Source organism: Cynoglossus semilaevis, chromosome 2, assembly GCF_000523025.1.
Source record: "Cynoglossus semilaevis isolate Cse_v1.0 chromosome 2, Cse_v1.0, whole genome shotgun sequence".
Classification (NCBI taxonomy): Eukaryota; Metazoa; Chordata; class Actinopteri; order Pleuronectiformes; family Cynoglossidae; genus Cynoglossus; species Cynoglossus semilaevis.
Window position 1 is genome coordinate 5,900,765 of NC_024308.1, and position 9,386 is coordinate 5,910,150.

General features: G+C 38.7%; 1 long non-coding RNA gene across 1 annotated transcript in view; it reads left to right on the forward strand.

The window, feature by feature from the left end:
* The first annotated feature begins 13 nt into the window (after positions 1–13).
* The window catches only part of LOC107988300 (uncharacterized), a 10,828-nt gene continuing 1,455 nt past the window's right edge, over positions 14–9,386 (forward strand). The window contains exons 1-2 of the long non-coding RNA XR_001759858.2: positions 14–4,579; positions 4,667–4,781. This is a non-coding gene — a long non-coding RNA (uncharacterized LOC107988300). The remainder of the gene's footprint in view (positions 4,580–4,666; positions 4,782–9,386) is intronic.

Genomic DNA, 9,386 nt, shown 5'->3' on the forward strand with positions numbered 1-9,386 from the left:
CATTTGGTTTTTTTTTTTTTTTAGCCATGAAGTACTGACCATTTCTTAAATATTCATTAGCTACTGCGATGGTGAGCAAAAAATACCCATAGGAGTAAATACCACGCCACAGACGGCATACTGTGATATTGTTTGATATCTGGTAGATGATAAATGACTGTAAACAAAATATGTAAGTAAATGTTTCCCTCCTAGAGAATGATTGTACTCACTGTTAGCATTTGTGTTGTTTCAGCTAATGTTTATGGTAAATAACCAGTCCGGCAGTGTTGTACCTAAAATCACAGCCTCGTACTGTGCTCCTGGTTCTAGTTGTGGCTTGAAAATTATTATTATTTAATTTTTTTTCCAGTTATAATTATTTACTTCTCTAAGAAGATGTTGTGCCTAATCAGTGATGATGCATAGGTTTTCTGTACAGTATTTTCTTTTCTGAAATGACTGCACTGTCGTTATGATAATCATATTTTGACAGATTTTATTTTTCAGCTAGATCAGGATTTGTGGTTGTACGTGTAAAGTGTTAAATGTGCTATGCTAAGCGGGTGGACCGTGCATGCCCCGTGCTAATAGCTTTATTGCCTGAATTGTGAGAAATTTGCAGAAGACTCGACACGTCCAAAGACGTTGAGCCAAAGTCTGCTCAAGCGTTTGCAGTGTCTTCTCAGTGGATAAAAAAGGTTTTATTCTTCAGGAATTCAAAAGACGAGGAGACTGGAATGACGATTTGTTTGTTTCTGTGTATGTGTGTGTGTGTGCGCGCGTGTGTGAGACAGATGCCGACTGCCTCAGCACAGCTGTCCTATCAGGATTAGAACCGAGTCGATGACTCCCAGTGGCACTCAAGCATTTTCACGTCATTTATGGCAGTGGCCCTACGTCATCTAGGAGTCTGCAGTCATTCTGCTAATGTTGTAAAGGTAATGCAACTCTTTATGGTCAAATTGTGTAATTGGTGTGACTGTAGTAGTCTTGGCTTACCCCATGTGTTATTGTCTATGCCTGTCTGGACAGCTGAGATCCAGAGTGAATTTTCCTGCTGTGGTATCATTTTGCACGTCTGCACTCCTCTTTGATTTTAAAGCATGGAGTTATTTAAAAACTATGCTGTGGCTCCAGTGGAGCAGGCCGAGGGCTTTGAAACTGATGCCAGAGCAATTGATGGATTTTAATACTTTGTATGGACACACTGCAGCCAGTATTTGCAGCCTTTTTGGGCTTAAAAATGTGTTTGACATCATCCTTCTTTCACCAGTTATTATAAGGTTGAACTTCTCTTCTTGGCCAAGCAGTTAATAATAGCACACTAAGTGAAAAACTCTTTCATTTTGCTTGCTATACGTTGAAGAAGCTCAACGGAATTGACAACGTGACACTATTTGAGCAACGGTATGTTTTCTTTTATTCCTCCAGGTTAAGCAGAGGATCTAAAAGATCTGGGCTCTTTTTGGAAATTTGGTTTAGTTTTTTCAAACACAGATTCAGCTGTTGTCAGTCTAGCCACACTGCAGTCTTGTGTTAAATTAAATTTTCCATTAGTTCTGTCAGGGCAGTTATAGATAAAGACATTAAACTCAGCATCCACAATTGCTTTAGCTGCTAAAGTGCTTCCTCTCGCCTCCTGCTTCTCCTTTATCCTCAGTGACTTTCCAGCATCATGCTGGCTGGATGGAAATGTTCAGTTTGTGCCAAGACACACGCACATACACACACACACATATTATATGCACACAATACCCTCACTCGGGACAGCTCCATAAAACCAGCACCACAGCAACGGGCCAGCCTTGGAGGCAGTCAAGGAAAAGTAAGCTAAGATTCCTTGAACCTCTTGGACAAGTTGAACCAATTCTTTTCATATTCCATGTACTGTACGTACAGACCATCCACCATCCTTTGGATGAGTATTTCAGACATGGTTTATTATGCAGTACGGCCACAGTATAGACATGAGGTCATTTGACGTCTCATTCCTTCTTCAACATACGTCTGTTGTACTGCTGTGCTGAATGCCAAAGAGACCGCTCTGCTAGTTTGTGGTTTTCTGTCCAAAGTAGCTGAGCCATATAGGAAAAAAAAAAAACTATAAAGCGAAGAATAAACCTGTAAAACACATTAGATCACATTTGAGTATGTCCTGAAACTTCACTCTACTTCCTTAGGGGTTAACACTGGGTGGAACCAGTCTGAAAACTGTATCATCCACTTTTTTCTTTTTTTTTTTTTTACCTCCTGTTTAATGCAAATTCTTAAAGCGCACACGACAAAATGAGGAAGAAGTCCAAGAGTGAAGCACAGGAAGTTTCTCAAGCAAATCCATTTAAAGTGATGTCTGGGAAAATGCAGGTTGTTTTTTAACATCTGCTAAGTTTCTCAGTGGATGTGACATTTCCATGCCAAGAATTTTTGGTGTAAACTGACCTGGACTAGGTTTTGTATTTTCCTTTTTGAGCAACTTTCTCCTTGCTTCCACAGCCCAGAGAAAAGTCAATTTTATTTGTATTACCCAAAGTCAGAAAACATATTTGTCTCAGAGGACTTGCTATTATTAGATGGCTACAAACATTTCTTATTTTTTGGTCTATGGACGGGGTTAGCTGCTAACCTTCGATGCATCGTTAAGGTCAGGGATGTTAAACAAAGACTGAAAGTATTGGCGAAGGAGAGGAAGAGACACTCGACAGGGAGGCAGTCGGTGAGACTGGTTTTCATAAATGTGTGTTTCCTCCTTTTGTGAAGTCCAGGATTTATGGTTTTGGTGAGTGTGTGTCCAGGCGTCAGGTGCCAGGCGCCCCGCCGCTATTCTGGGCACAGGAGACACGTTGCGATTACAGAGACGAGTGGACATCGTCATGGTTGTCATGGCGATCGGACTCACCAGGTTTCAGCTTCAGTGACCACATAAAACAGTTTTAGTGCCGTTTTGTGATTCAGCAGTGCTGGTTGATCCAAGGTGGTGATCACAGTAGTGAGTTCTGAGCTCTTAATGGAAACTATTATGATGCATCTCCCTTATGTTTTCAAATGAGAGAGACTTTGGCTGACGATCTGGACTAGAGTGGAGTAAAGGCGCCCTGTATGAGATGATGATAAAGGATCTCAGTGGTGTAAATGTGTGAATGTGAGTTTCAATAGTCTAACGTTGGTTACAACAGGAGTAGCAGTGGAAAAACCTTAGTGAGGTGATGGACGAGCAAACACAGTACAGGAACTTCACATGAATCTAAATCTCACTCAGTGTACCTTTTAACTACACTGTTAGGTTGTGCACGTCTTAGTTTTTTTTCTAAGTAAGATCAGAAAAAAAAATTCATCATTTGAAATGGCACTGTGATTTTTCAGTTTAAATGTCACAATTAACATAGATGACAGTGGAGATTATAATCCTGTTAAGATGGAGGCAGAGAAGTGAAGTGAACAGTGTAGCACACACTGATGTCCTGCTGTTTTCTTCTTTTCTCTCACGTGAACAAACACACACACAGAAACACAAGTATTCTTGTAAGGACACTTTATTTCTGCCTACAGGGCGTAGTTTTATCTGGACCTTTAACCAACTACAGCTCAAACTTGCATCCTAACTGGACTCTGAACTGGGCTTCTGCTTCAGTGGAACCAGATTTGTGTCCAATATGGTGGACTTATTTATAAGATATAGCAAGAGTAGCAGAATTGCTCCTTTATTGTTGTAACCTGGCATCCCGCCCACTCTGAAAAAGCAGGTTTCCCACACAGTAAAACATTTTCTTGATTTCCTTTTGGGTTTGCTTCACATCCCAAACAGCTTAGAACTAGAACAAACCCTACACAGTGTACTACACAGGCTCCGACCTGATGCCAAAAATGTAACCCAGGCAGCAGGAAGCTGAAAGGATTGGAACAGAAAAGACTGCAGTGCACTGGATCGGTCCAATCAATATTCTGCTTCAGTGAGTAGAAGAAGAGTTATTTTTTGGTGTGCTTTATTATTACTGTACTATATATATTTTTAATCTCTTGTTATTCTGTTACGCAGTGTGCTCAGAGAAATGTGTTATCTGTACAGTTGTACAGCTGAAATGTTCAACAGATGATTATATTCATTGATGTGAAGAGTTATATTGTACACTACGTCAATTATACAAGCCTACTCAATGATTAAAAGTATTTTAAATGGTACAGCATTCTCATCCTATGCTTTTATTCTTCATATTAGATAAGGAGGTGGTCACTGTGCTCAAACATCTTCATTATTTTTGGGAAAAATCCCTGTAGCATTAGACGATTTCCCTTGGGAGAAAGAGAACTATAAACTGGACTCGACCTTCCACTTTCACCTTCGCTGGTTTATTATCTGTTCTGAGTGCTTTAGTCGAACTGGATGTAGATCTCCAATCAATACTTGGTCCAGCACTAACAAAATGTTTATCAATGGGGGTACATTAGCAGTCTGAACACTTAGTAGCCGTTTCCTGGAACGACACGACTGCTGGTCTGCTCCGTAGACGACGGGAGACAGAGAAGATGTTGCACATACACAGAGCTCGTGAAAATGTATACAAGAAGACATGAAAAACTTCAGTCACCTGTGAAAGAGTTGGTAAGTGCTATCACCTTACAGCAAAATGTCACTGGTTTGTTCCCTGTGGTAACAAATTCTTTCTGTATTTTTTTTTTCTTTCTCTAGGTATATAGCTTCTCTGATGGCGTGGCAAACTGTCCAAGTGTACCCCAACCTCACCATAGGACTGCTGGGATTGGCTTCAGCCCCACACAATCCTGAAAAACAAAATTGGTAGATGGTGAGTCAATGAATAAATTCATACTAAACTCAAAGGTTTAGAATATTACTGTGTTTATACCTATGACTGTTTTGTACTGTTTTAGCGTGAACTAGGCCACTCCATAGACGGGCTAACTATTGTACTGGTGTTTATGGGCTGGGGAGACATTTTTGTTAATTAAAAAAAACAACAATTTTCTTTTTTTTTCCTTTTACCGTCAACACTGCATAACTGTTTGCCACATTCTAAAATCACGTGATCATCGGGTCAAAGCTTCTGACAAACAAGCACTTTTGAGGCTACGAGTCAAGAGGGATTAGCATTAGCACTATTTAAAGAGGAAGGCTTGTCAAATCAGCTAACGTCGTCCCGCAGCCTGTTGAATGTGCACATTTAGCCAGTGCATGTTTGGTAAAATATTTACCAATGTTTGTCTACTTAAATACTGTAATGATGCAACATGCAAAATAGTTCATGTTTTCAAAGAATAGAGCTTAGCAAAATAGCTCAACAGCGCCCCCAGAGTCAAACCACAACAAGTTACAGACGGATATTAACAGAAAACATTTGTGTTCTGAAAATTTTGGTCATTTTGGTGGGACTGTACCACTGTATGTGTCACTGTCAGCCCCAGATTCTAACATTGTCCAGGAGACAGTGGTTTCGTCTGCTAAAGTATTTCTCTGGTAATTTAGCAGGCCTGAGCATTTGCGGTTTGTGCCGACGCCCGTGTCAGCAGAGATTTAACTTTACAACCAGAAGCCACGAAAAACCACAAGTTTTTCAGCAGACCAGAGAAAACCATTTTTAATGCATTTAATGCAATGATTGTTTAACCGCTCGAACCTGTGCTTTATTCAATATCCTCACAGTTTGTTGCTTTTTTTCTTTCTTTCTTTCTTTATTGGAGAGAATGCACATAGTGTAAAATTGTAATTGTTTTAAAGATGATATAATAGTGCAATGAAAAGTATTTAAAAATCTTCTAACACAAAATAAAGCTAAAATAGCAAATGAAAAGCTAAATAAGTAATTAAAAAATAAACTAAAATATGATACCATAAAATTGGGTTAATTTAACTGAGAAGGACATTTTAAAATAATAAAGAAAAAAAATTGAATTAATACTTGAAAGTACATCAATTTGGATTTATTAGGTTTAATTTCCTACTGCCGATGCCAGGCAGCAAACACATATATGGCTAATACTGCAGCCTGCACATTCACTGTTCCATTTGTGTTGAAGATAATTGTTATAATGAGCCGCAGAATTCAGCCAAACAGCCATGACAGCAGCCATTTAAAGAGTGTGACTCTTCCAAAAAAGCCAGAGAGAATTAAAGAAAGAAAGTATTCATCCACAGCCACAGTGTGGTGTGAGCGGGAACCACAGATCCAGACAGAGTCAAGGCATTTCTTATATCTCAGGAAATGATGTATTTAGGCATTTTTGGAACAAACTGTGTTCCTGGGTGAATATGTGAGAGTGTAGATTGCATTTTAAACATCACTTTTTAAAAAATAATATAATAGTCTGTTGTTTTGTTCAAATGTTTAACAAAAATATTTTATGGTTTAAACATTACTTTGTAGAATTTTTTTATTTTTTTTTATTTCTTTCTCCCAAAATTCATAGTATAGCATGTGGTTTTGTTGAATTTTGATGTTAATATTTTGTTGTGTAAATGTTACTTTGTCACCTCTTCTGGGACTTTTTTTTAGCCATTTCTTTAAAAAAGTCATGTTGTTATTGTTGAGCACAATTTTTCCATCATTCTTAGAACAAAGTATCCACATAAGTCATATTTCTGTGTTTTCAAATTTTTAGCCATTTAAGTTCCCCTGTGGTTGAATGTTTTGATTTTCCAAGGTTCCCAGCCTCCATTGGGTGATAGGGGATATAAACAAAGGGGGCAGAACGAGGCCTCGGTGTTCCCAGCAAGTGACGTAATCCAGCAGGGTTCAAGGTCGTCACAGGCCATATATTTTTTTGCTGCTGGGCTCTGCAACAAGACTGTAGTGGTTTGGCTTGAGACGTGTCTGAGGGTGAGGCCATCTGTTCTGTGTTAGTCTGCATGTGTTCGATTCTCAAAGTCCTAGTCCTAGCGCCAGTACACGCTGTGGGTTGTTGACAATGAGGCCGTTTTTGAATTTGCTTCACACACTGAGTGTGAAACCACTAGGTGAAAAAGTGGAAACACATTTGCAGTCAGATATTTTCATTCACAGATGTGCTTTTGCGGAACAGAGGTACAACTATTTTTATGGAACAAAAAGCAAAAGAGAAAATGGCGGCAATATCCAAGTGTACAGTAATAGTACTTTGTCTAGTGTATGTTCAGTATTGGACTTATATTCTCTGCTCAGAGTCAGAGTCAGAGTCAACAGATCAGTTTGACAATCAGTATTACATTTAGGTCTTCATGTAAATCAATCTCACAGAAAATAGCAATACTTTTTTGTGAGTCTGTGTCTAAAAAGTTAATAAAGTTAATTTATTAACTTTATTAAAAAATGTGATGTTAATAAGGTAAATTATGGTAATATTAATATTTAAATGTAATTTAATTAGTCAATCTGGGGACCTTGTTATAATCTGCAGTCTTGTTTTGGATGTTATTTCACAGACCATTAAGAAAAGACAGAGGTTTTTCAATATTCTGCCACTGTCCAAGCAACATGTATTGTTGAGATATTTGTCCTGACACAACTCCACCCCTCGACATTATATTATATATATATATATATATATATATATATATATTAGCAATGTAAAGGAAATATAAAGTTGCTGTTACATGGCTGCATGAGTCTCTAGAGGGCCATGAAGATGGAGCTTTCCAGTAATGCATCACTTTCCTGTTATGTTATTCCAGTACAGGAGACCAGGCTGTTCGTCTGCTCTGCTGACTCAGCTCATGGAAATAATTATACAGTACTCTACATACACTTCACACACACACTCATGCTGCGTTTATTCTGAAACACTCCAACATTTTTTTTGCAAAAGACCCTAAAGCGGCATAAACATAAACATAAACATAAACAGCGGACATATTTTCTCAGCTACTGAAGACAGAGACTATGTTTCCATGGTGAGAGTCATAAGAAACGGCCGACAACTGCACAGAGGCCTGGAATGTTGTAGTACCAGTAGTGGACCCTCAACCAATTAGGCTATGACAGAGAGTCGGAGCGAGAGAGGGACATTCATCAAGAGGGAGTGTCTTTCACTCTGTTAACCAGAGACAAGTGTGCTTTGTGACACAAATACTAACTGATCATGAGGTGTTTGTGACACATTTGCAACAGACCAGGCCAGGAGGAAAAAGGCTAGGTCCCTCGCTCACAAACACGCATAATTGGGCGAATAGTTTAGGAAGAATGTGAGTGTGTATCGTACCAATGTGTGTGGTTTTAGTTGTCCTGCATTATATCCTGCAAATGGAGAGGAACAATGAGTCATAGTAGTGACCAGTTGTCACCAGTAGGTGGTGAGTTGTTTCTGAAAAAGGAAGACAAAAACTCAAAAAGGGAGGTGCAGGAATCATCCTAGCACATAGACAGGGATATAGCTCTGAAAATAGTAGGGTTTATATGATGATGTAGGATCTGATTGTTCTACATTGATTTCTAGGTCTGCAAATAGGGGTCACTATTGATGAAATAATCTTCCCTTATAGAATTAAAATACTTCAATTTTTTTTAAAAATGAACTCCTATTTTGGTCCCTGAAATTGATAGGAGTATTTTTAGAGAGGGGAAAAATAATACATTTTTTAAATGAGAAAGTAACTTGATTTTTCAATTTTATGTTTCTATGCATGGGTAAAACACCCAGTAGCATCATGTTGAAGTTTGACTAAGAGACAACTGTGTGGTCAATAGAGGTGTGTATTGTTTTGTTTTTTGCACAAGTAAGGCAAAAAAAGAAGAGGCTTCTTCAGTAGTTCTCTGAAGAAGCCTCTTGGATGAGAGGGAGAGAACATTATAAAGAATGTAATGTAAGAAGAATGTTATATATTAACATATTTAAAGGCCTACAAGAGAGCACTGGGTGCATGTCATCCTAAATCTTCTGAAGGCGCTGAGGCAGAAAGGGCCCCAAGAGAGGGCCCCACGGGTCAACATGGATTCTGACATGATTTTTGTTTTTCTCACTCCACCTTCCTCGACTGCATGCCTACACCTACTGCTACATGAGATCAGTACATCAGCACTATAGTGTAGTTAAAAAAAACAAAACAAAATACACACCTTTCCATTCACAAAAGTGTTTAGTTTTTTTCCTACATTTATAGACATTTTTCCTGCCACTATGAAACTGTTGTTGAGCTTCAGATTACAAAGATTCTGGGGTTTAACATTCCCAGAAAGCCCAAATCTGGCCAACTAAGTGTGGTGCCTGGCAAAAAAGGAAAAAATGTCATGCAGCCAACATCCTGTGCTTCACATGTAGAACTAAAGCAGCGAAGGCATATTTTCCACATTCTCTCTGCAGTTGCTTAGTCATTATTGAACTGGGAACAACCTTGACCTTTACCCCAATGTTAAGGCCTTTAAAGCCAGCATGGATAAACATCAGTAGCTGCAACTGTGCAAGGCATGTTTTGGGTGATTTTT